General features: G+C 38.6%; 1 protein-coding gene across 1 annotated transcript in view; it reads right to left on the reverse strand.

Annotated features, from left to right (window-relative positions):
* The window catches only part of LOC141520652 (catenin alpha-3-like), a 1797877-nt gene extending 1787834 nt beyond the window's left edge, over window positions 1-10043 (reverse strand). The window contains exon 1 of the mRNA XM_074232362.1: window positions 9754-10043. The gene's annotated coding sequence lies outside the window, so the exon portion shown is untranslated. The remainder of the gene's footprint in view (window positions 1-9753) is intronic.
* Window positions 10044-23655: the final 13612 nt, after the last annotated feature.

Raw genomic sequence — 23655 nt, forward strand, 5'->3', positions numbered from 1 at the left:
ACTAGGATATAAAGTTTATAAAGAGAGGTAATATAAAATAATTTTGGAAAGACAGATTAAGCCATATATGGCGGACTTAACTCCCAGGCTAAGCAGGCTTATAATAACAACTAGAATTTACTGAATACTTTAAAGATTGCAAAGCACTTTAAATGCTATCTTATTTGATACTTCATAACAGTGTTTGGGAGGAAATGACTCTCAATATCCCCATTTTACAGATGGGTCAAAGAAGATTAGGTACCTGTCCAGGGTCACACAATTAAATAAGCAGGATTTGAATTCAGTCTTCTTCATTTCAAGTCCAATATTCTACCCACCATGCCACAGAGCTGCCAATGTTTTTATATTTTATCCCATGGGCAAAGGAAAGGTTTGAGCCATTGAAGATTTGAGCAACAGGGTCATATGCTAAAACCTATACCTTAGAAAAATTCTTTTGTAGGGAGGTTGGACTGGAGCTAGGAGAGAATATGAACAGGGAAACCAATTAGGAGAGAATTAGTGTGGTCTAGGTGAGATGGGATGAGGGCTTCAATTAGAATTAGGGAAGAAAAGGAGACTTGTTTGGGGAAGATACCATCAACAAGACATGAGAACTGACGAAAAAAGTGTAATTGGAGGAGACAAGGAAAGGATGATTGTAAGATTAGGAACTTGGGCAAGCAGAGTAGGGGGAAGATGATAGAGCTCTCAATAAAAAAAAAATAGGAAAGTCTGGAGAGGGATCATGTGTAAAAGGGCAAATCATAGGTTGTATTTTAAATGTGTTAAAAGTAATCTGCATAGAAATAATAGTTGTAACCATTGTAGTTGATTTTGTCTCTGAGAAAGGATATAGAAAAAGAAAGGAAGAGAATCCCGGACTAAGGAGCCTGTGGAACAACCACTCCTAGGGAGTAGTCAGGTCATCAAGGAGGTTAATGATTTTCCTCTAGCCTTTTTGGGGGGAAGGATAAATATTCTCCTTTCTCTCATTTCAAGGAGCTAGCTTGAATAGATGGTCTCCACCCAAAGGTTTGCAGTAAATCCTGAAGAATATAAAATTTCATGTCTAACCTATATGTTCTGTCATTTTATTTTAACCCTATATTTTAAGATTGGCACATTACTTTAATAACCAAAGTAATATGTAATAAACTTTCATGTCCCTATACCTCCAGAAAAAGAGAGAGGGAGAGAGACAGAGAGACAGAGAGAGAGAAGGGGGATATCTGCAAAGCCATGAGATTACCAAAATTACATATTTAGAGGTAGAAGGAAACTTTAGAAGTCAACATGTCTGACTTCCAACTTATACAGATAAGGAAACTGGAGGCAGGGAAGCATAATAACTTGCCTTAGGTCTGACAGCTAAGTAAGTATCTTAAGCGGAATTGAACTTAAGTCTTACTGACTCCAAGTCCAGTTCTCCCCACTAAGCCTCCTAGCTGTCATTAGAGAATTGGCCATCAGATTTAACAGTTAGAAGTCCATATGGTAACCATGAAGAGAGAAGTGGCAAATGATTGGTGGGCTTAGAAGTAAAGTAGTATGTGAGGAAGTAGAGGTAATAATCAAAGATGGGCCTCAGTTTCCATCTACAAAATAGTTAAGTTTAACTGGATTTCCTTACAGCTCTAAATCCTATGATCTTATCCAAAACAATACACAGAATTACTGATCATTCTTGGGAAATAGATGAGACTCATTTACCAGAACTCACAATTGACCTAACCCCATTTTCCCATACTGAGTCCCATTTTCCCCTTTGAGAAATTGAACCTCTACCCGAGAAGGTTTAGTAAGGCTGAAAGGCCAGAATAGAAAGGATCACTAATTAAGATCTGGTATAGATTCCCTAAGAAGAATTCAGGCCCAAATTTTTGAATAGGATTGTTGGGCTCTTAGATCAGGGGATGCTACTGACTTAATTCACCCTGATTTCAGCAAGATACCTGCCAAACACATTCTTGAAGAGGGAGAGTATTCAAGACATGGGTAAGCACTAATGAAATGCCCAGAATCTGAAGCTATAATGTCTTGCCTTGGGAACAGCAAGAAGTCCGATGCTACTGGCTCCTGAAAGGGAATAAGATCTTAGAAGACTAGAAAGAATGACAGAGAACCACTGAAGTTTATTATGGTTGATGTGGTCAGAACTGTGTTTTAGGAAGATTAATTTGATAGCTAAGTGGAGGAGCAACTATAGTAGGGAGAGATTTGAGACTAGGAGTCCAACAAAGTAGGTTATTGATATAGTCCAGCTATGAAACTAAGAAGGTTCTGCATCTAAATATTAATAGTAAAATCAAAGGAAAAAAGAGAATATACAGAAGAAATGTTACAAAGGTAAAAATGAACAGTTTTGACAACTGATTGAATGTGACGGGGAAGGGGCTTGAATGTACAAAGAGTTAGATTGGGAAAATTTGGGTGATTGGAAGATGATGGTATCCATGACAGAAATCCATGACAGGAAGGAGTATAGAGAAGAGTTTTATCAACAGTGTCAAAGACTGGAGAGAAGCTAAGAAGAATGAAGATAAGAGAAAAGGTCACTGGGTTTGGCAATGAAGAAATAATCAATAACTTGGAAGACCATATGATGGTCTCAGAAGCCAGACTTCAAAGAGTTGAGAAGAGAATAAGAGGAAGGAAGGGGAGGCACCTATTGAAGATGACTCTCTCAAGGAAGTTAGACATGAAAGGGAGGAAAGATATAGCAATAGCTACAGGGAAGATGGAAGGATCTGAGGAGGTGAGGATTGGACAGACAAGGGTATGATCATAGGCAGTAGAAAAACAACTGATAAACAGAGAGAGATTGAAGTAGAAATGATAGAGGAGCAAACAAATGGAGAATATGGGATGGAATGAGATCACTGGTAGAGGTAAAAGGGTTGGCATTAGCAATTCCTCTGACTCCATGCTCAGTGTTCTTTCCACTTTATTTCAGGCCCACATTGGCCATTTTATAGCTTGCATCCATTGTATTCATTGTCCTATAAAGATTCTCTCTTCTCCCTTGACTTCTGCTAGGTCCTTCTACCTATTACACAAATTTCTTCACTATTTCCACTTACTTCTCCTGCCTCTAATTACAAATATCCTCCAAAATCCTTCCCCTTTCTTCTCTCTGCATGCTTCCCCTTGGCAATCTCACTCATCCTCCCTAATTAGTCTGATCATAATGTTTTTCTCTTCACTCAACCTCTGCTGAGCTCCAACTACATATTGGGCATTTCTGTTGGAATTTCTCATAAATAAAATAAAACTAAACAAGTTCAAAACCAAATTCATCCTTTCCCCTCTTGAATCAACTCTTCCTCCTAACTTAATTTATTTGGTTTTTTATTGACAAAAATTCTTTGAGAACCAGGACTGTCCTATCAAGTCCACCGAGACCAAAATGACATCACTATGTTTGAGACAAATGACAGTGCGTCCTACTGTGTCTGATGAGACCAACATGAGCTAGAATGCTCTACCGCAGGTTGGGTACAAACTCCATGTGGACATGGATGGCAAACTATGCTGAGCGGTCCGATGCCAGTGTCTCCCATGCTATACAATCAATTCTAAAGTTCTTAAAAGAAACCTTCAGGATGTCCCAGTATTGCTTCTTCTGACCCCCTTGTGAATACTTATTAAACACTTAGGATGTGCCCTATCATAATATAAACAAAAGAAAAGCATATCCTACTCTCAAATAACTTATATTCTACTGAACAAAGAACACATAGTCAAAGGAATTGAAAACTGGAAAGGGGATCCCTCACAGGGACCTGGTGGAAACATCCAGAGGCTAGAACAAAGCCTGGAAAGAAATGAAGGCTCATTGACCTGAACCCTTCCTCAAAATGGAGATCTTGGCATTGCCATCTCCTGGCACAAGACTGTTCCATAGTGGTGTTGGGGTGGGGGGGGAGGTTTAAGTGTTTTTTGTTACATGATTGATCTCTTGGTCATTTCAAAGCTAAGTCACTTCCCTGAAACTTCCTTCATTTTCATGGGAATATACCTAGCTGTGTGGCCTTGGGCAAGCCACTTAACCCCATTTGCCTTGCAAAAACAAAACAAAACAACATTTTCATGGGAATTTGAGTTGAGCTTATTCAGCATCAACTGTAGAAGAGATACAGGTTATATCTATAAGTATCTCCATCTCCCAGGCTTCCATTATTTTCTTTACAAAAAGTCAGGACCCCCTTAGCAGTCCTCTTAATTGACTCAAACCCCCCTGGACTGAAATTGCACCAAAATGGCTACTAAAGGACTGGCACAAGGGAGCATGAACCATTGTGGACCCGAGAATTAACCTCATTTTTTTGGCACTTTATCTGATATCCAGAAAACTGAACCCTTTTTCTGGGACTTGGGTTGTATCCAGATTTATACTCTGAGATTTGAGGGCTATTAGGACAGCTCTTCTAATTTAAAATTATCTGCCACAATGCCTGAAATTCCACCATTAAAGTTCCAAGAAGCCAAGGCTTCTCTCTTTTATATGAAAATATCTAAGAAAGTCAACATAAACATTTCTTTTACCTCCCCCTCTTCAGGGGATTCAACAGTTTTGTGTTTTTTAATTACCAAGACAGACACTGCCTAGTCTTTTCAATTGTTTGTCCTTCCAGCTAGAAGAGGATCGAGATGACATCACAGTTAGAGCTACATAGCTAAATGGTTAGATCTACAGCTCAGTTGAAGGAATCCAGATGGCTCCCTGCCAAGGGGCCCACCAGGACTGAATCACCATCCAACTGAAGCTTTGCCGCAAAAGTTAGCTTGGTGGAGCTTTCAAAGAGCATTCCCAGGAGCCCAGGAGCCTTAAATAAAACCTATTTTTATGTCTTCACTTCGGCACACATACTTTCTCTGCAGACAAGTGTGAGCTGCCAACTTCTCTCTCAGTTTTTAATCCCTATTATACCAGAGGGGAATGAATGTCTGCTAACAACAGTTCATAGAATAAAAAGCTGAATACCCATCTTTCCTTCCTCTAATTCTCTCCTTTCCCCTTTTAACCTTCTTCCTGCCCTGTCTTCCCTTTCCTTCATCCCTTCTGGTCTCCTTTTCTTTTGCCTTCTTTCTTTCTTCCCTTCTTTTTCCTTTCCATTCTCTCCCTCTTCCCCATTTCCACTTAACCTCTTCTCCCATCTTTCCCTATTAATTTTCTTTTTTTATCCTTTCTTTCCCCTCCTAACCTTCCCCCTTCTTTCATTCCCCCTTCTTTCCCTCCTAATCATCCTTCTCCTATTCTCACAAGCCTATAGACCCTTCTACTAAAGAGTGAAACTCCATAATACAGGGTTTAAAAACCACACCAAACACTTGGCATTAAAGTGCTTTGGGATTTTGAGAGGTGACAGATTCCCATCATCCTTAATAGTCTTGAATTGGACCTGCTCCAATCTATAATAACCAAATAGCTTTATGCTCCTTCCTGCCCCTCCATCTCATGTTACAGAAGAAAGATTATATATATTCAAGAGAAATCTGAGTTTGAATCTGACCTATTTCCCTGACTATATAGCAAATACAACCAGTCAGAAAGGAACTCAATAGCCATCATCTTGTACAACATCTTGAAAAATAGTGGGGGGCAGCTAGATAGCACAGTGGATAGAGCACTGGTCCTGAAGTCAGGAGGAGCTGGGTTTAAATCCAGCCTCAGATACTTAATAATTGCCTAGCTGTGTGACCTTGGGCAAGTCACTTAACCCCATTACCTTGCCAAAAAAAAAGGTTAAAAAAATAGCCACCTACATTCTACTTGAAGACCTCCAGGGAGGGGCAGCCCACAGTCACTGAAGCAGTTCATTCTACAATTGAACTGCTTCAACTGAAGGAAGTTTTGTTGCTATTGTTGTTGTGAAGTCATTCAGTCCTGTCTGTGACTCTTTGGGATTTTCTTGACAGAGATACTAGAGTGATTTGTCATTTCCTTCTCCAGCTCATTTTACAAATGGAAAATAAGGATAAATGACTTAACCAAGGTCACATAGCCAATAAGTGTCTGAGGTCAGATTTGAACTCAAGAAGATGACTCTTCCTGTGTCTCTAAACACTCTATCCACTATATCATTTATCAATCCAAAGGAAGTTTTCCAAACAAAAAAAAAATCTTTTTTCATTTATCTCCTTCTGAGTCTTAGTTTCCCCATCTGTAGCTAAAGGGGATAGTGATGCTTGTACTTCATTAGCAAAGACTTAATAAATGGTTGTTGATTGATAATTGGGAGGATTAAATGTGATGATGAATGAGAAGGGTACTAAAGTACATCTAAAAGCAATGTCAGGGAAAGGTGGCTGTATTGTTAACTACCCTAAGGTGACATGGAAAGCCTAAAGATCTTTAAGCAAAGACTTCAGTTAGGATTCCTAAGAAGAGAATTCTGAATGAGTAGGATTTGAATTAGACCTTTGAGATCCCTCCCAATGCAGAGATCTTCTAAGATCTTGGGATCTTCTAAAAGCCCACACCATTCTTATCATTGTGTCTATGGGTTCTCATATCTGCAACACAAAGAAATCTTTCAGCTACTTCTGTATCCTACTCATAAGACACTTAAGTGACACCATAGTGCCTAGAGACAGGAAGACTCATCCTCCTAAGTTCAAATGCAGCCTCAGATAATTAATGATGTTTGTCCTTCTGTCTCTAAGCATCAGGGAGGTGATGCTATGACAAGCACCTGAAATGGATTTGAGATGGGGGGAAGGGGGGAGAGAAAGGAGACAGGTCACCAGCCTCACTTTCTCCTCTGGAGCCTTCAAGTCCAATGACCAGATATGGATCAGGACAAGTGGACATGACCCTGGATGCAAGGCAATCAAAGTTAACTAATGTGCCTGGAGTCTCACAGCTAGTAAGTGGCTAGTGTCTGAGGCCAGATTTGAGCTCTGGTCCTCCTGACTCCAGGACCCATATTCTATCCACTGCACCACCTAGCTGTCCTATCAGTCACAAATACCTAACTATATATCCCTGGGCAAGTCACCCTGTTTGCCCCAGTTTCCTCATCTGAAAAATGAGCTAGAAAAGAAAATGGCAAACCATGCCAGGATCTTTGCCAACAAAACCCCAAATGGGGTCAGAGTTGGAAAGTACTGAACAATAACAATATACTATAGATCGCTTCTCAGTTTAGCAAATTGGAACTACTATCCCCATTTTTAAAAAAAGAAATATAAGAAAATCCAATAAGCATGATGACAATACTGTAGCATCCGCCAATTCAAACTGGAGCTAACATCCAAATGGCAAGCTGGAGAGAGCATACTAAAGTGGAAAGAAGAGTGAATTTGAAGTTGGGGTTCAGATTCCAGGCCTATTACTAGCTGTGTGATCTGGGGCAATGCCCTTTCTAGGCATCACTTTCTCCTCTACAATTGAGGAGGTTAACTAAACACTCCTGTCTAAAATAAATAACAAACGAAGAAAAAAGAGAAGCAAACTAAGCTTTAGGTTTCCAATTCTGAAAACTATCTGCCCTGAGGGTTGATTTAAGGCAGCACCTAGTCCAGGTTCTCCCCCTCATCTTGGCAACTACAAGTGGGTTCAGCTTTCTGAGGTTACCATAGGTTGTTCTACTTTTATGTGTCCAGAAGGATCAGTCTCTTAGGTGAAGTGAGAGGCCTTTGGTGGCCAGTTACCCAACTGGAGGAGTGATCTTTAGGTGACTCTTAAGGGCTGTCTTATTACTTCCATAGCTTTCTGCTTTTTTCCTTTCTTCAATAACCATCAAGTGTCCCAACTTTTATTCTCAAGAGATCTGGCCTCAAGATATTCTAATGTCTCCCCTTCATTTTTTATCTGAATTGACATGCTTTGAGCAGGAGTATCCCAATAAAAATTTAGAGTCATCTGAACTACCGACCAGAAAACTACGTTTATTCCCCAAAAAAGGGAAGACATATATGTGAACTGAAGCAGATTCAAGTCAGCAGAAACAGGGAAATAATGTAAATTGGAAGAACGATAACAAAAAGTAATCTTATGTAATGATTACAATTTTTCTCCAAAGAAAAGATGAGATGATAACCCCTCCCTTACTTGCAGAGGTGGAGGACTATGTATGTGTATACACTGTCAGGGGGTGCTGATTAGCTCCACCAAACTCTTTTTCCTCTTTCTTTCCTCTTTTATTTTTTCAAAATTTATTGTTACCAGGCAGAAACCAGAGTAGAAGAGGAGAGAAGAATATAGAAAAAATGTTGATGTAAAAAAAAGTATATCAATAAAAAAGCAAAACAAACAAAAATTAGGTGTTCTCCAAAGCTGCCTTCCAGATCTAAACCCCATGATCCCATAAAGCCTCTCTACAAAGCAAGAATGTAGCTGTTGTTTTCTGTAATACTGATCTTTTTGCCTGCCTCAGTAAGCTGAACACACCCTAGGAAATCAGATGAAATCCTTTGGGCCACATACTGGGTAAACCTGAAGCCCTCTGGACAAGAATCTGCAACTCTCCCTAGATTCTATGCTATAGTCCCCCAACCATTCTAGAAAAGAAACTGCCTAACGCCTCTCCTTTAGCTTTCAAATTTCATTTTACCTTCATACCTTCACCTCCAGGTCCTAATTTTCAGGTTGGCAAGAATAATATACACATTTCCTCATTTGGACCCTGATGCAACCCTGTGAGATTGCTGCTATTTATTTTTTTTTTTTGTCCAGTTTTATAGATGTGAAAAACTTGAGCTGAGACTGAATATCCTTCCCAAGGTCACACAGCTAGTAAGCATCTGGGAGAGAGTTTGAATCCAGTCTTCCTGATTTTGCACAATCAATCTGGTATGCCACATTGCTTCTCAATATGATTAAATGCCATTATGATGGATTCATAGGTTCCTTCATTTAGAACTGGAAAAGACCTAAGAATTCATCTGAACCAAAGCCAACATTTACAAACTAGAAACCTGAGGCTCACCTCAGTGACTTGAGCAAGGTCATCCAGGTAGTATAGAAATACAATTTAAATTCAGAAACTCTGATTTAATCAATATTTATTGATCAATCAATCTCTGCTTCCAGATCCAGTGTTCTTTCCACCATACCACATGATCTCCTAGACTCAAAATCTTTCCATTCTCTAAGTCTATCCCCAACCATCACCTCTCCCCCATGGAGGAGCCAAGTCATCAAGTGTTGGCAAAGCATTTCTGAAAAGAGATTCTGAACCTTCTAAGTTCATGCCAACTTATGAAAGTTATCTTACAAAATCAAAAGCAAAGCCACAGAAGCATCGGGGTACATAGTGTTTCATGCCCTTCCCTCATAGGCTTATACTTGCTCCCCATAAGCATGGCACCAAAAGGCACAGCTACTCCAATGATCCCATCTTGGCTTCCCGTCACCTCTGCACCCAAAAAAGGAACATCCTGACCATATCTTATCTTCTCCAAGAGAATCGTCCAATGAGCTTTTTATAGTTAGAAACTCTTTGAATTCCAAGCACGACAATGCCTACCAACTTCTCTTGGCAAGAGTTCTACTGGTTATTTATAACTTTTAAATTAGCATAAAAGTTTACATTTCTCATCATTACTAATCAAAACACTTGCGCTTACTAAAATAATGCCAGCCTCCTAGAGGTCAGAAGGAAATCCAACATTTTCAGTCTGAGATGTACAAAGCAAGAGAAATAAATTTTCTAATGCAACTAGAATTTTCTCTATTGTCGTCCTCCCCCCGCCCAACCACCCATTCGCTCCCAAACTCGGTTTTTCTTTAGTAGCTTCTTCCCCAAGCCACTGGACTCTTACCTTTCAGCTACTTCCTGGAAAGGAGATGTCCTTCCAAAAGTCCACTCCTATTAACAGCTTTCAGAAAATAGCTTTGCAAAGTGAATATCTTAGAGAAGTTAGACAGAAAGGGGCTGGGGACCCAGCTGAGAGGCCGTGACAGTGGGACAGCCAGTCATCCAGGAGAGGAGAGAAAGAGGAGGGAGAAAAGGGGAGGTCACAGTCAAGGGTGGGTGGTATCTAATCCTGACCCACCAAGTCCCTGACTTCACTGACAACTTGTTGCTGAAAATACTTCATTGAGGAAGCCCAGACACATACTTTACCCCGGAGTCCTGCAAACTCGCCTGTCCTTATGCTCAGAATAAATGCTCGGGGTTGGTGTTTTCCAGTCCTGTTTTGACAATGATGAGCTCTCCATTTTAACTGGAGCAAAAGGCAAGAATGATCAAGAATGAGGAAGACTTCAAAACAGAAATGATTGAAAGTCAGAAAAATCATACTTGGAACAGAGTGATTGGGGAAAATAGAAGAAGTGATGAATAAATAAAAGTATTTAACCATAATGGAAAATTATTGACCTATAAAAATAACAGGTAAAGAATGCACAGAAATATGGAAAAATGACATGAAGTTTATAAAGATAAAGAAAGTCAGAATGACCAATCCACAAATCTAAAAAAAATGTAACTTGCAATTATTTGAAAAATAATAGCAACAAAATTTAAAACTATCTGGAATAAGGACATGGAAGCAAAGAAGAGGTCTTTACTATTATTTCATTAAAGTTCATACACACATTTTTACAGATTATAAATAATTTGAAATATATTTGGTTTTTATATGATAGTCTTATTTGCTTATTTTTAATAACAGTTATAAGATTTAGAGGAATATAAATATAAAAGCATTTCAGGCCTATTATATTTATTTAAATAATGTTATGATTAATTCCTAATAACAACAGCAAAAACAATAAACTGCTGAAGTTTATATAGCATTGTAAGGTATGGGAAGAATTTTAAATGTATGATCTCATTTGAATCTCACAGCAAAGATAGTATTATGCCCATTTTAAGGTAGATGAAACTGAGTTTTAAAAAGGTTAAATGATTTGTCCGGAGTCAATATAGTTAACAAATGTCAGAGGCAGATCTCCTAGATTCCAAATTCAACACTTATATGCTAAGCTACAAATTTCTCATCTGAGATATTTTTCCTCTGAAACTATGCCCAGATTTCATATTGATGGGTTATAATAATCTATATGACTAAATCACATAATGGACAATGAGGTATGGACAGAAAGTCTCAGTTTACCAAAAAAGTTAACTATGTTGATTGGTTACAGTAATATTTATGACTAAATTGGGTACTCAATGATGACATGTGGACAAAAGGCACTATTTGTTAGGTGGAATCCTAGCCCTTGAGTGGAGATGATTTCGAGACCACAACGCATATATCTAGAGACAGAAGGAGAAGTCAATGAGTACAACCCCCTACCTCTAAAACATAGAAATGGTGACTTGCTCCAACTCCCATAGATTGCAGGAGTAGAGTCAGAATTCAAACCCAGAACCTCAGACTCCAACTATAGAATCCTTTCCTTTATAAGATTTTCCCTCTTTCAGTTCTTATTTTGTCCTTCCTCAACTATGCCTCAGGCCACAATTCAGACTTGCCCCATTTGTGTGTGTGTGTTGTGCTAGAGATGGAAGGGGAGGGGGAAGGTACACTCAGTACATGATGTCTTGGGGTCTTGTAGCAGTTGCTTTGGATAGCATGCCCTTGGCCTGGTTCCTAGATCCCTACTCATCCCCAAGTCGGTTGCTTTCTTCCTACCACCAAAAACAATAGATGGCAACAACCCTTAAAATAGACCTTCTGGCACAGGTTCCAGGGGCCTCTTTCTGAAAGGCTGAACACCAAGCAAAAGAAAACAGTTATTTATGGATCCCAAAGAAAGCCTCTCAGAGCAAAAATCATCATCATGGGGGCAAGAAGAATGGGGCTGCCTAAGAGGAAAGAGGATAGTCAGGAAGGATCTGTCATACAAGGGACTTCATTACACAGGATTAACACAGAAGTCTGGGACTTGGCAGGCTTTGGATTCTGATGTGTTTTTGTTTATAATTTAATTAACTAGCATCAGCCTTATCTGAAAAGCCTTGTAGCCAGCAGTATGGCTATCCCGTAATTATTCCTTCTCATTAGTCTTTTCCTATGGTTCTACTAGGAATATTTTTTTTTATTTTACAATTAGAAAAAAAAGAGTAAGTTATTTTCTCACCTCAGTCCCTTTTTACTAATATAAAGAAATCACTTGGAACTTCCTGTAGCCTTGCAAAGTGGTTTTAAATTGTTTTAGGAATTTTTCTAAGAATGTTTTCTTAATGCATTCTGTTAGCTGGCATAAATCATCTAAATTTTATTCTAAGCCTAGTGGTTAACCAGCCATGAAAGTTAAGACCAGTTCCTGAAGGTGGTCCTCTGTGCCATCACCCCCAACTGAAAAGAGAGAAAGTGGTCCATTCAATTCAGCAAAACCCAGCCTACTAACTTTGGAGTCAAAAGACCTGGGTTCAAATCCCAGAGTAAACAGAGTGAACCTGAAGGAGTCATTTCCTCCCTCTAGGCCTTGTTTTTTTTCTCTGTAAAATGTGCAGACAGTCCTTAAAGAACCTTTCCAGTTCTAGATCAATGATTCTATATACCAGGTATAAGGGGATGATAAAAAGATGAAAATGAAAGCATTCTTTTCCTAATTTAAAAAATACATTTGTAGGCACAGTCAATGAGAAAATTGTTTTGCAAAATTATTTAATGATAAATTTTATTATTTTATATATAATATTAATGTTTTAATTTTTAATATTTTATAATAAATGAATATTTATTATAAAGCCTTAAGTGTTTTCTTTTTTTCTTGGAGGAATGGAGGGGGGAGGAATGGAAAGAAGCAAGGAGTCAGAGTAAATTTAAGGTGACTAAAAGGAAAAAGAGGGAGTGATAGAAATATTCCAAAGCCCAAAAGAGAACAGAAGCAGGGCAACTTTGAAAGTTTGAAAGCAAACTATATAGAAGTGAGATCCATGGTTACACAGATAATCTTTTTTATGTTTATGGACATGCTCACTTTATTCGGTGCTTTTCAGTTCAGAGTAAAATTAAATTTAATAAACCATTCTGTTTAATAAATAATCCTTGCCTTGAAGCAACTTAAGTTGTGCGAAAGGAGGAGACTGAACAGAGGTAACCTGTGCAAAAAGATATAAACACTAAGTAATTTAAGGAGGGAAAGACATCCAATTGGATAACTCAGGGAAGGCTACCTGGAGGACTCAGGTTCCTGAATCTTGAAGGATGATGAAGGTTCTGAAAAGAGATGCCAAAGGAGAGCATTCCAGGCTTGGGGAGCAGTCTGCATGGAATGTGGGGGAGGAGAGGTCAGTTTTTAAGAACAGCTACACATTGCCTAGAAGGTGGAATGTTCATGGGAAATAATATAAAAGTCTGGAAAACCAAGTTGGTGTAGGATTATAGTGAGCCTTAAATTCTAAGATGAGTAGTCTACATCTTGTGCCAGAAGCAATAGGGAAGCAAAAGGGAAGGTCTCTGAGCAGGGGAGAAATGGGGTCAGATCTGTGCCAGAGGAAGATTATTTTGGTAGCTCACAGGAGAAAGGATTATAGAAAGCAGAACCCAGAAGTCAAGAAACCACCTCATGGATTGGGGGATCCAATCATAGAGAGTTTCATAAACCTTAGTGAACTAAATAAATGTCATCTTTTGTTTTTTAGAAGGTTTACATCATACCTCAAAGAAACCTCAAAGGCCTTCTGGTCCAAGCCCCTCTGCAGAAATGAAGTCAGAGGAGCTGCACCAGACCAAGGATGCATCAAAGAAATACATACTAGTAGTGTCTCTAACTTTAGGATGTCTCCAAAGGGTCAAGATTCCAGAAATCCCCAGTGTTACTATAGGAAGGCAACAAAGACAGATGAACCAATGTGGATCCATAGGTCTACCTGATCATCTCTGGAAAGTCTACTTAAGACTAATTACTCAGAACAGTTTTAGGATTTTTAAAGTAAAACTAAAAAGGAAAAGGAAAATTTTTACAGGTGATTCCAACAGATCATGTTTGGATAGCCACATAACTAATTAAAAGATGTACAGAACATAAGATCTCACTGTATTTGTGATAACAAATGGATAAATACAAAAATATGTACAAAAATGAGCAAATAAATAAATGCATTTACCTTAGAGCAAAACGAAAATAACCTGCCCAAGATTGTGTAGGGTTGGTAGCAGAACTCAAACTCAAACTCCTCACTTAATGCTATTGTTTACCAGAATCTGGCAAACTAACCAAATGTAATATCTTTTAATATTTTAGTGATGCTCTTTTCTCTCTTTTCTAAAACTATTTGTATCTTTCACAACCCACTAAATAACCACCCCTTCCCAACAAAAAAAAAAACAAATAATATAGTCAAGTAAAACAAATGAATACACAGTCCATGTCTGAAAATGGATATCTTCTCTTGAGTCTATCATCTTCTCTTTTCCAAGATGCAGGAAATTTTGGCTAGTCACTACTTAGATTAGAGTTCTGAATGTTTCAAAACTGTTATCTTTTCCTATGCCCAGAAAGTTACCATACTAACATATGCTTTGATCTTTTGAGTAGTGGCAATACCTACTCCTAGGTCTATAACCCAGAGGGGAAGAAAAAAAGGAAGAAGAAGAAGAAGAAGAAGAAGAAGAAGAAGAAAGAAAGAAAGAAAGAAAAGAAAGAAAGAAAAGAAAGAAAGAAAGAAAGAAAGAAAGAAAGAAAGAAAGAAAGAAAGAAAGAAAGAAAGAAAGAAAGAAAGAAAGAAGGAGAAGAAGGAGGAGGAGGAAGAGGGAGGGGAAGAAGAAGAGGGAGGGGGAGAAAAAGAGAAGGAAAAGGAAAAGGAGGAGCAGAAAGAGGAGGAGCAGAAAGAGGAGGGGAAGAAGAGGAGAGGAAGAAGAGGAGGAGGAAGAAGAGGAGGAAAAAGAGGAGGAGGAGCAAGAAGAGAAGGAGGAGAAGGAATAGGAAGAAGAAGATGAAAAAAGGGTGGGGGAAGAGGAGAAAAGAACAAAAATATTCCCAAAATATTCATAGCAGCTATTTTTTTGTGGCAGCCAAAAATTGGAAATGCAGGGGTGTCCTTTTGGAAAATAGTTTAAATAATTCTAGCGTATAAATGTAATGAAATATTACTGTACCAGAAGAATGATGAAATGGATAATTTCAGAAGAAATTGAGAAGACCTCTATAAATTGATAGAGAAAGGAGAGGGGGAAAAATCCTAGGGAAACAATTTTTAGAATGACTTTTAGAGAAAAGCTCTGATCAGCACAATGATAAGCTAAGGATCCAAGAGAACGAAAATGAAATGTGCTGCTCATTTTCTAACAAAGTGATGAACTTTAAATGCAGTAAGAGACATAGTTTCAGAATTGTGAATTTGTTTTTTGTTGGACTATGCAACTGTGTATTGAATGATTTCTTTTGGGGGTTGGTTTGTATCTTTTAATGTTGCTATCCTTTAAAATATTGTAGTTGTATAAAAATTATTCAAATATAATCTTAAAAGGTTAGAGGCACCTAGGTAGTGCAGTCTATAGAGCCCAGACCCAGAATAAGGAAGATCTGGGTTCAAATGTGACCTCAGTTACTTAGCAGCTTCATGATCTAACAAATCACTTAAACTCTTCCTCAATTTCCTCAACTGTGAAATGGGGAGAATAATATCCCTAATATTGTAAGAATCAAATTAGATATTTGTAAAGCTTTTAATATTTAAGTTTGCCCCACCTCCTCCTTACCCTCTATTTCTTCTGAACTGGTTCTTTGGGGATTTCATCCAAGCCCCTAGATGCATAAGCCATGTTTAACTTTCCAGAGCCAGCAAAGGTTCTTCTGCTAATTCAAACAACATTCAGTTTGATGTTCCAGGGTCTTGGCTAGCAGAGGGCTCAGATCCCCTTAATTTGATTTCCTCTGCTAGGGAAGGCTTGGCAAAACAAAACCCAAGAAATCTGACTTTCCTTTGGCTGTTCACTGAGGTCTAAGAGTCCTAAAAGCTGCCTGGACCCCTGTGTTTCCCATCTTGGTCCTCCTCCAGGGTTTCACAGTAAATCTTCCTTGTCACCTTGCCCAGCATTTCTTCTTCTATGCTATTGACTTGTAGCCTTTCTTTAGACTCTGCAGACTTGGGCAGCCTGGCTCGCCCTCCAGGAGGAGTGGGGGGGTAGGGGTATGGGGAGGGGAGCCGGATGAATCAGGACAGCTACTTTACATTCAACCCAGGAGGTGATGGGCTGCAGGATTTCCCCAAAACAGAAGCCAGTCAACCATATTTATTGAGTTCTTCCTCAATTCAAGTTTGTATGGTAAGCCAAAGAGTGGGAAGAGGGCCTGATCGGAGGGAGGAGAAAAGAAAGGAAATCTTTGCAAGGGCTATGGTTAGTCATTCTAGTGCCTGGCTCAGGATGGAGTTGGAGATGGGGGGAGGGGTCTCTGGGAATGACCTGAGGAAGACATCACAAGTTAAGACATGAGACACAATGGAACAAGTCCTGGCTCTGGAAAATAGAGTTGTTGCTGTTGTCCAACTCTTTGTGACCCCATTTGGGATTTTCTTAGCAAAGACACTGACAGAGCTACCATTTCCTTCTCCCAGGCATTTGACAAATGAAGAAACTGAGTCAGAGTGAAGTGACTTGCCCAGGGTCACACAACTAGTAAGTATTTCTGAGGCTAGATTTGACCTCAGATTTTTTTGATTCCAGGTCTAATGTACTACCTACTGCACCATCTAGTTGTCCCTGGGTTCAAAGATCACTGTTAACACTAGCTATATGTGACCTTGGGCAAGTCACTTAAACTCCCTCTCCTCAAGTTTTCTCATCTATAAAATGAAGGGCACTTGGTCTAAATGATCTCTGGGGTCTCTACTACTTTTAAATTCATGAGTCTATGATACCTCTAGGTCTCACTTTCTTCATTTGAAAAATGAAGTGGGGGGGCAGCTAGGTGGCATAGTGGATAAAGCACCAGCCCTGGAGTCAGGAGTCCCTGGGTTCAAATCCGGTCTCAGACACTTAATAATGACCTAGCTGTGTGGCCTTGGGCAAGCCACTTAACCCTGTTTGCCTTGCAAAAAAAAAAACCTTAAAAAAAAAGAAAAGAAAAATGAAGGGGTTGTACTAGATAGACCAGTTTTAAATTGATAAAACTCTGACACCTCAGCTTCCCGCCTCTAGAATAATCTCAGGAAAACAGATTCTCAGATAAATGAGGGGAAGAATCTCTTTAATCAGAGCTGGACATCATTTCAAGTTACTTTAATGCTGGTGATTAGGCTGTTTTCCAGAATCATGAGCACATTTTATTTCTTTTCCCTGAAATTGGGAAATGTTCATTTTTTTCACAACTAAAAGAGTTGAATAGAAGAAAGCATTCAAATCCCATGAATAGAAGGAACTTTTTAAAAAAAATTTAAACTCAGAAAGAGAGAGTTCTTATTTCATCTTCAAATTTAAGACCCAATAAAATGTAGAACAGCCACTTAAATATTTTGACCAGATGACAAATTTAGATTAAGGATATATTTTTTAAATCTTTTTGATTGAATGTCTTAATGAGGTCACAATTAACAAGTTATAGCTTTAAATGTGAAGTAAAATGGAAAGTTGAGACTTTTTTTGGAAGTTTTTGTGGAAGAAAAAGCATTGGCTTTATATCAATTATTCAGATCATTCATCTATACTGATATACTTTATCATCTTGCTCAAATAGCCTACTTGACGTAGCTTGTATAGACACAGGTAGGACAGTCTCTTGGAATTTGTTGGAGGTATTAAAGGATATAAGCTGACTTGGAAGGTAGAAGGGATAGGGGAGAAGAAGTATACACTGGGAAGGGAGACAGAGAGCCCCAGTCACTGGCATATGCCCATTGCTGAGGAAACAGTTTGATGGACTAGGGAGGGAGAAGGAATGGAATGCACTTAGTTGGCAGAGCTAGAAGGACCCTGCTCAAGTCCCATCTCAGCTACATTCAGGTTACATGACCCTAAACAATAACCTCTCAGAATTCTAGATGACTAACTACATTCTAGGGCGGGTGCCAACCTGTACTGGAAAAAGAAAGTTCTTCCCTTGGGAGTTCCCTATATCAATTAAATCCCTATCCTTGTCATAACCAGATGCTAAGTCCCATTGTATCTATAATTAGATTTTGCCTTTTGGGGAGCAGTTAGGTAAGTCAATGGATAGAATGCTGCAACCTGAGTTCAAATCTGGTCTCAGATATTGCCTGTGTGACCTTGGACCGGTCATTTCACCTTGTTTGCCTCAATTTCCTCATTTATAAAATGAGCTGGAAAGAGAAATGACAAATTTCATTAGTATCTTTGTCCAAAGGGGGGAAAAAGTGGGATCATGGAGAGTCAGGCATAAGTGAACAACAGTAAGTTGCTTTTTTTTTTGGCGGGGGTCAAGGCGGGGAGGTATGCACAGTTACTTAGCACAATGTTTGTTCTACCTATCTCTCTAGTACAGGTCTAGACATAATTCAAGCATTTAAAAACAAAAACCATTATTTCACCGTCAGGGTAAACATCCTGGGCATTTTATTGAACAAGTCATTGAGGATTTTTTAAAATGACAAAATATGTATTTAAAATCTCAGTTGAACTATTTTGGCCCCCAAGGAAGATCGAGACTCTCACATTTGCCTTGCTTGTCTGGGGTGATGACTAAAAGCCCTGCAGCCTATGTTTTCCTCATTAATGTTTCTCATTTCATTTTTTTCAGGCACCAAGGCTCAGCTTTGATGGTCCATCTTGCCGCTAGTCAATAGCCTTAAACAAGCTCAGTAATTACAGTCAATCATGTCTGCTTTAGTGCCATCGATTCTTTGCTTACTTCTTTCTCAACTTGCTAATGAAAACGCCCAGTACAGACCTTCCTGGTGACATTTCTTTTATTAATTAGCTCTCTTGCCTGGCCCCCCAAACATATTAATAAGCCACAGGATCAGATATTGATGGCTTCAAAAATTTGCTGAGCCTGAAACTCTGTAAGCCGGAACCATTTTCAGGAATTGATGCAGGTCAGAGGAGGAGGAGGAAGAGGAGAAATAGTACTAGTGGTAGTAATGGCAGTAATAATAGTAATAGTAGTGGCTGTAGTCGAAGGACTAATTGTAGTGATGTTGATGATGATAACACTTGTCCTTAATTCTTGAAGAAGACCATGACATCAAGTACGAGTAGTACCAAAGTGGCAGTGGCATGAGTCTTAGCTGTAGCTGTAGTAGCATCGGTAGTAGCAACAACGGCGGCAGCGGTAGTAGTGGTTGCTATAGTAGTATAGTCATCATACTAGTAGCAGTAGTTGTAGTTGGGTTATAGCAGTAGTAACAATAATTATAGTACTTGCAGTAGTAGCAGCAGTAGCAGTACTAGTTAGTAGTTGTTATAGCAGTAATAATAATAGCTGTATGAGTAATAGTAATTTAGTAGTTATAGTAGTAGTATTCAATCAGTTACTACTGCTCCTACCACTGAGACTAAGAGAGGAGACAGATAAAGTGACAACAGACTTGGATTAGGCACAGATAGTAGAACAAAGAATTTGAGAGAAGGTTCAGCATAAAATGTTGGATCAAGAAAGGGCCCTGGAAAATGTCAGATCTGGGAGAGACCTTCAAGGTCACCTAGATCCATCTTCTTATTTCACCAAGAAGAAACCATGGAGGAAGAGGCAGAGGATTTGTTGTTGGTCTTAGAATATTGAAATGTAAACTAGCAGAGCTGAAAGGGGCCTTATAACCTAGAACACTGACATCAACAGGAAGTTTAGATCACTGAGGACAACCCTGTTTTCAGAGAAGTTGAGATCTATAGGGAAAATTTAGCTAAAAATGTCAACGTTTTGCTAGACCCTGGAAGCACCAAGACAAAAATGACATAAAAGAATTTGTATTCTATCAAAGAAAACAAACTCCCCACTCCTCAGGGTCACCTCTTCTTTCTATAATGGAGCTACTCTTTTTCCTTTACTGATTAGTTTTCCTCTTCCCAAAGTCTTAGGGTGAGCAGTTTCCCAAGACCTCATCTTCTTCCTCCAAGTTCTCTTCCCTCCCTTATCACCCAAAGTTGTCTTCTCTAGAAAAAGACAAACTATATGACTTGTACTATATGACTTCTAAATCTATGATCCTTTGCCTTGATAGCTGTGATGGCAATGATGGAGGCAGAGATGACTATCAAGATGATTTGAGTGGGGACGGTAAAGATGATTTGGTTGATAAGGAAGCCAACTGTGGAGATAATAATGACAATAAAGATGGTTTGGTTTTGATGATGTTGATGGATCTGAGTGACCATAAAGTTGATTGTAGAAATCATAGTAAAGATAAAGGTGGTTTGGCTTTTGGTGATGATGACGGTAAAGGTGATTTGGGTGATGATAAAGTTGATTGCAAAGATGAAAGTAATAAAAAAAAGAAAGCTTGGATTTGGTGATGGTGATGGCAAAGATGATTTGGGAGATAACAAACTTGATTGTGGAGATGATAGTGATGATAAAGATGGTTTGGCTTTGGTAATGATGATGGGGTAATATGGCAATGATTGTAGTGCTGATAACAGCAATGACAATTGTAACAGTGATAGTGAAGGTTAAAGAAGGCATGTTATTGTTATATTGTGAGCATGGAAATGTCATATGAATCTGGCTAGTCTTCTCAAATTTGTGGAGCTATCTAAAGATAATAAAATGCCAGTTATTCCCCCTTCAGTATGTAAATATCACAAAGTCGCTATATTCCATTTGCAACTATGTCAAGGCTAAATATAATCAGAAATAGAACTATGAAAATGAATTGGCTTTCTCTCTTCCTATTTTCACCAAGTGGGGCTTTGAACAGTGTCTAGTTCAGGAATTGAGCATTTAAGACATTGAAATCTCTAAAAATGTTATCATCTTTTAAAGATAATCAATAATGAATACCTAAATCTTTTAAAAGGACATTTTATCTCTTCTCTGGTACTATATAAGATGGCTATAAAATCTATTAAATGTCCTCTTGGTTTAATATACCAAGATTCTATTTTAACATTTCTAATATGATGGACAATTAGATCCATTCTCAGTAATACCAAAGTGTTTCAGTTGGTTAAATTGATCTAGAAAACACTCTCCAGGGTCTCTTATGATACCTACAACTCCTTACAGACACATTATAATAACAATACTCAGTCAGAAATGGGTATGAAAGTGGTGGGGAGTAAATAAATTTGACCTGGAAAAAAAAAGAAAGAGAAAAGAAATCCTTCCATTTCTCAATGTGCCATCTGACCATCAAAATCCCCTATTGAAAATAGTTTGCTTGTTTGTTTCTTTCATCTGATTTAGTAGGAAGAGTGTGACTGAGGGTTTGGGGAGAGGGGGGATTGAAGGAGATGTCTGTATCCTGAGAAACTAAAATGAAGAAGAAAGAAAAGGGACCTTGGAGCGCCATTAAATACAAGCCCTAGATATTAGAAATCCTGACATCTCCAAATTGGCAAATAACAAAGAAAACTGGACCCTCCAACTGTAGTTTTAGGGCATGTGAAAAACTGTCATACTTTATTTCTGTTTAAAAAAAAACTAAAGAAATCATGTAAGGGGCTACTGAGGGAACCATGGCAACTCTATTGAAAAAGATAAAACCTATGCATGAGCATCCTCCCAACTGCTTTACCATACTCCTAGTTCATAGAGTAGGTAATGATTTCCATCTGACATTAGTATTTTGGGGTTGTCCTCATTTTGAATAGTTGATAGGCCAAAAGGATATGTTCCAAGAACCTCAACATTAGGGCCTTCCTAATGGGGATTCATAGCTTGAGCTATGAGGTAGTCCTGGAGATGGGGACAAAAGGATCTAGGTTTGACTTCCCTTCAGACATTTTCTCACTGTGTGGTCCTGGGCAAGTCACTCATATCCTCAGTCTCAGTTTCCACATTTGCAAAATGGGAATAATAATGGAATCAAATGGTATCAAATGAGATAATATAGTTTGCAAGCCCTAAAATATTATATAAAAAAGACTCTAAGGAGAATATTTTGAGGAGAAAATTCTTACCATGGAATACTTCTGAAAGTTTTGTACTAACAAAACAAATAGTATTATCAAAACATAATCTATTCTTTTGAAAAGATTAAATTGAAGAAAACTAATGTTAGCTAGGAGAACTATTTTTATAGCTTTCAAATTATAATGATTTTTCCAAAAGGCCGGGCATACTGGACTTCACTAGGATGCCCAAGTCAGAGTCACCCGCCATAGAACATAGAAATTGTCAACCACAAAAGCCTTACCACATAATTAGTATCTTAAAGAGTCCACAGACAAAAGGACCATTCAACTGGACATGATTCTAGGGCATTTTTTAGGGGGGAACTCTTATCATGGAATGCCTCTAAAAGTTTTGTACTGACAAAATAAATAGTGTAAACATTTATGGCCAGAGGGTTAGACAAGTTAGAGATGGAAATTTCTTTGGAGAACATCTCATGCACACCCACACAGTCAAAAAATTCAGAGACTGCTTATTTCCTAATGGTCTCTCCAAGAAAGTCTCCGGTTCTTTTTTTGTTTTCTTTTACCACAAAATCACTGGAGAATTGAAGAAAACTTATCTTCATTCTCCTTCTCCCTGCTCTTCCTAATTCATATTTCTCCTGAAAAAACACCCCTCTCTCCATGGAATCCAAAACAAATCCGTTTCCTCAGTCCCAGAGATTTGAAGACATTCCTTCATCGAACCTATCCCATCCCCAGCATTAAATTTGAAGGTGACATTGTTGAACTCCTACCCTCAGCTCAGGGATTATGAAGATAGGCTATGATTTTTTATTCCCACACAAATACACCACCAGAATAAAAAATGAGGAGGCAGCATTGCCAAAGGCATCTCCTCATTTCTATATAGATTGAGCTTAAATGACTACTCCAGATTTCAAGAATTAAATCCTAGGGTCTCTTCTAACTACCTAATAGCAGAGGCAGTGTAGTATACAAAAACAAGAAGTGAAGTTAATAGACCTGGGTTCAAATCCTCCCCCCCCCCCCCCCCGACACTTCCTTACCTTTGTGACTTTGGTTAGGTCAGTTAATCTTCCTGGATCTTATTGTCTTCACCTAGAAAATGAAAGGGATCTACATGACTTCACTAGCTTTAGAGCTACAAGTCTATATCATTATAAGACAAGGAATATCCAAGAGGTGTCTCTGGCAGGCTAAATATGTATCTATGCATACACACACAAACACACACATGCCCATAGCTCAGAGGTCATATGCCATACTGCTTGTCCAAAGAGACATTAAGAACATCACAAAAAGTAGTCCACAAACCCAAAGATCTCCAAATTTCCCCTCCAGTTTTCAGTCTGCAAAATGACCTATGAATAGGAGCCATAGCTGGCTCCATTCTTTTTTATTATAAAGGAAACCAATTTTAATGAAATATAGTTATCAAAATATTTATAAAACCAAGTTCAAGAACCCCTAATGTCTGCTTCTTTTCAATCATTCTATATCTAAATCTACTTGCAAATTGTTTTACAACATGATTGTGATTCTCATTATTATTTCACACTGTGTTGGTTCATCCAAGTCTTCCCAGATTTCTCTGAAATCATTTTCATCCTTTTCTTTGAGACTAGGTCTCCCTTTCTCACCCATCTTCAAAGTGGATGGGCCATTCATAGGTGGATCCCACAAGAGATCAGCATAGAATCTTTGATCTGTTCCCTTCCCAATCTAACCAAATTGACTCTTCCTACCTTTCCAGTCTTCTTACATCTTACTCACCTCCAGGTG

This window comes from Macrotis lagotis, chromosome 4 (assembly GCF_037893015.1).
Source record: "Macrotis lagotis isolate mMagLag1 chromosome 4, bilby.v1.9.chrom.fasta, whole genome shotgun sequence".
NCBI classification, from domain to species: domain Eukaryota; kingdom Metazoa; phylum Chordata; class Mammalia; order Peramelemorphia; family Peramelidae; genus Macrotis; species Macrotis lagotis.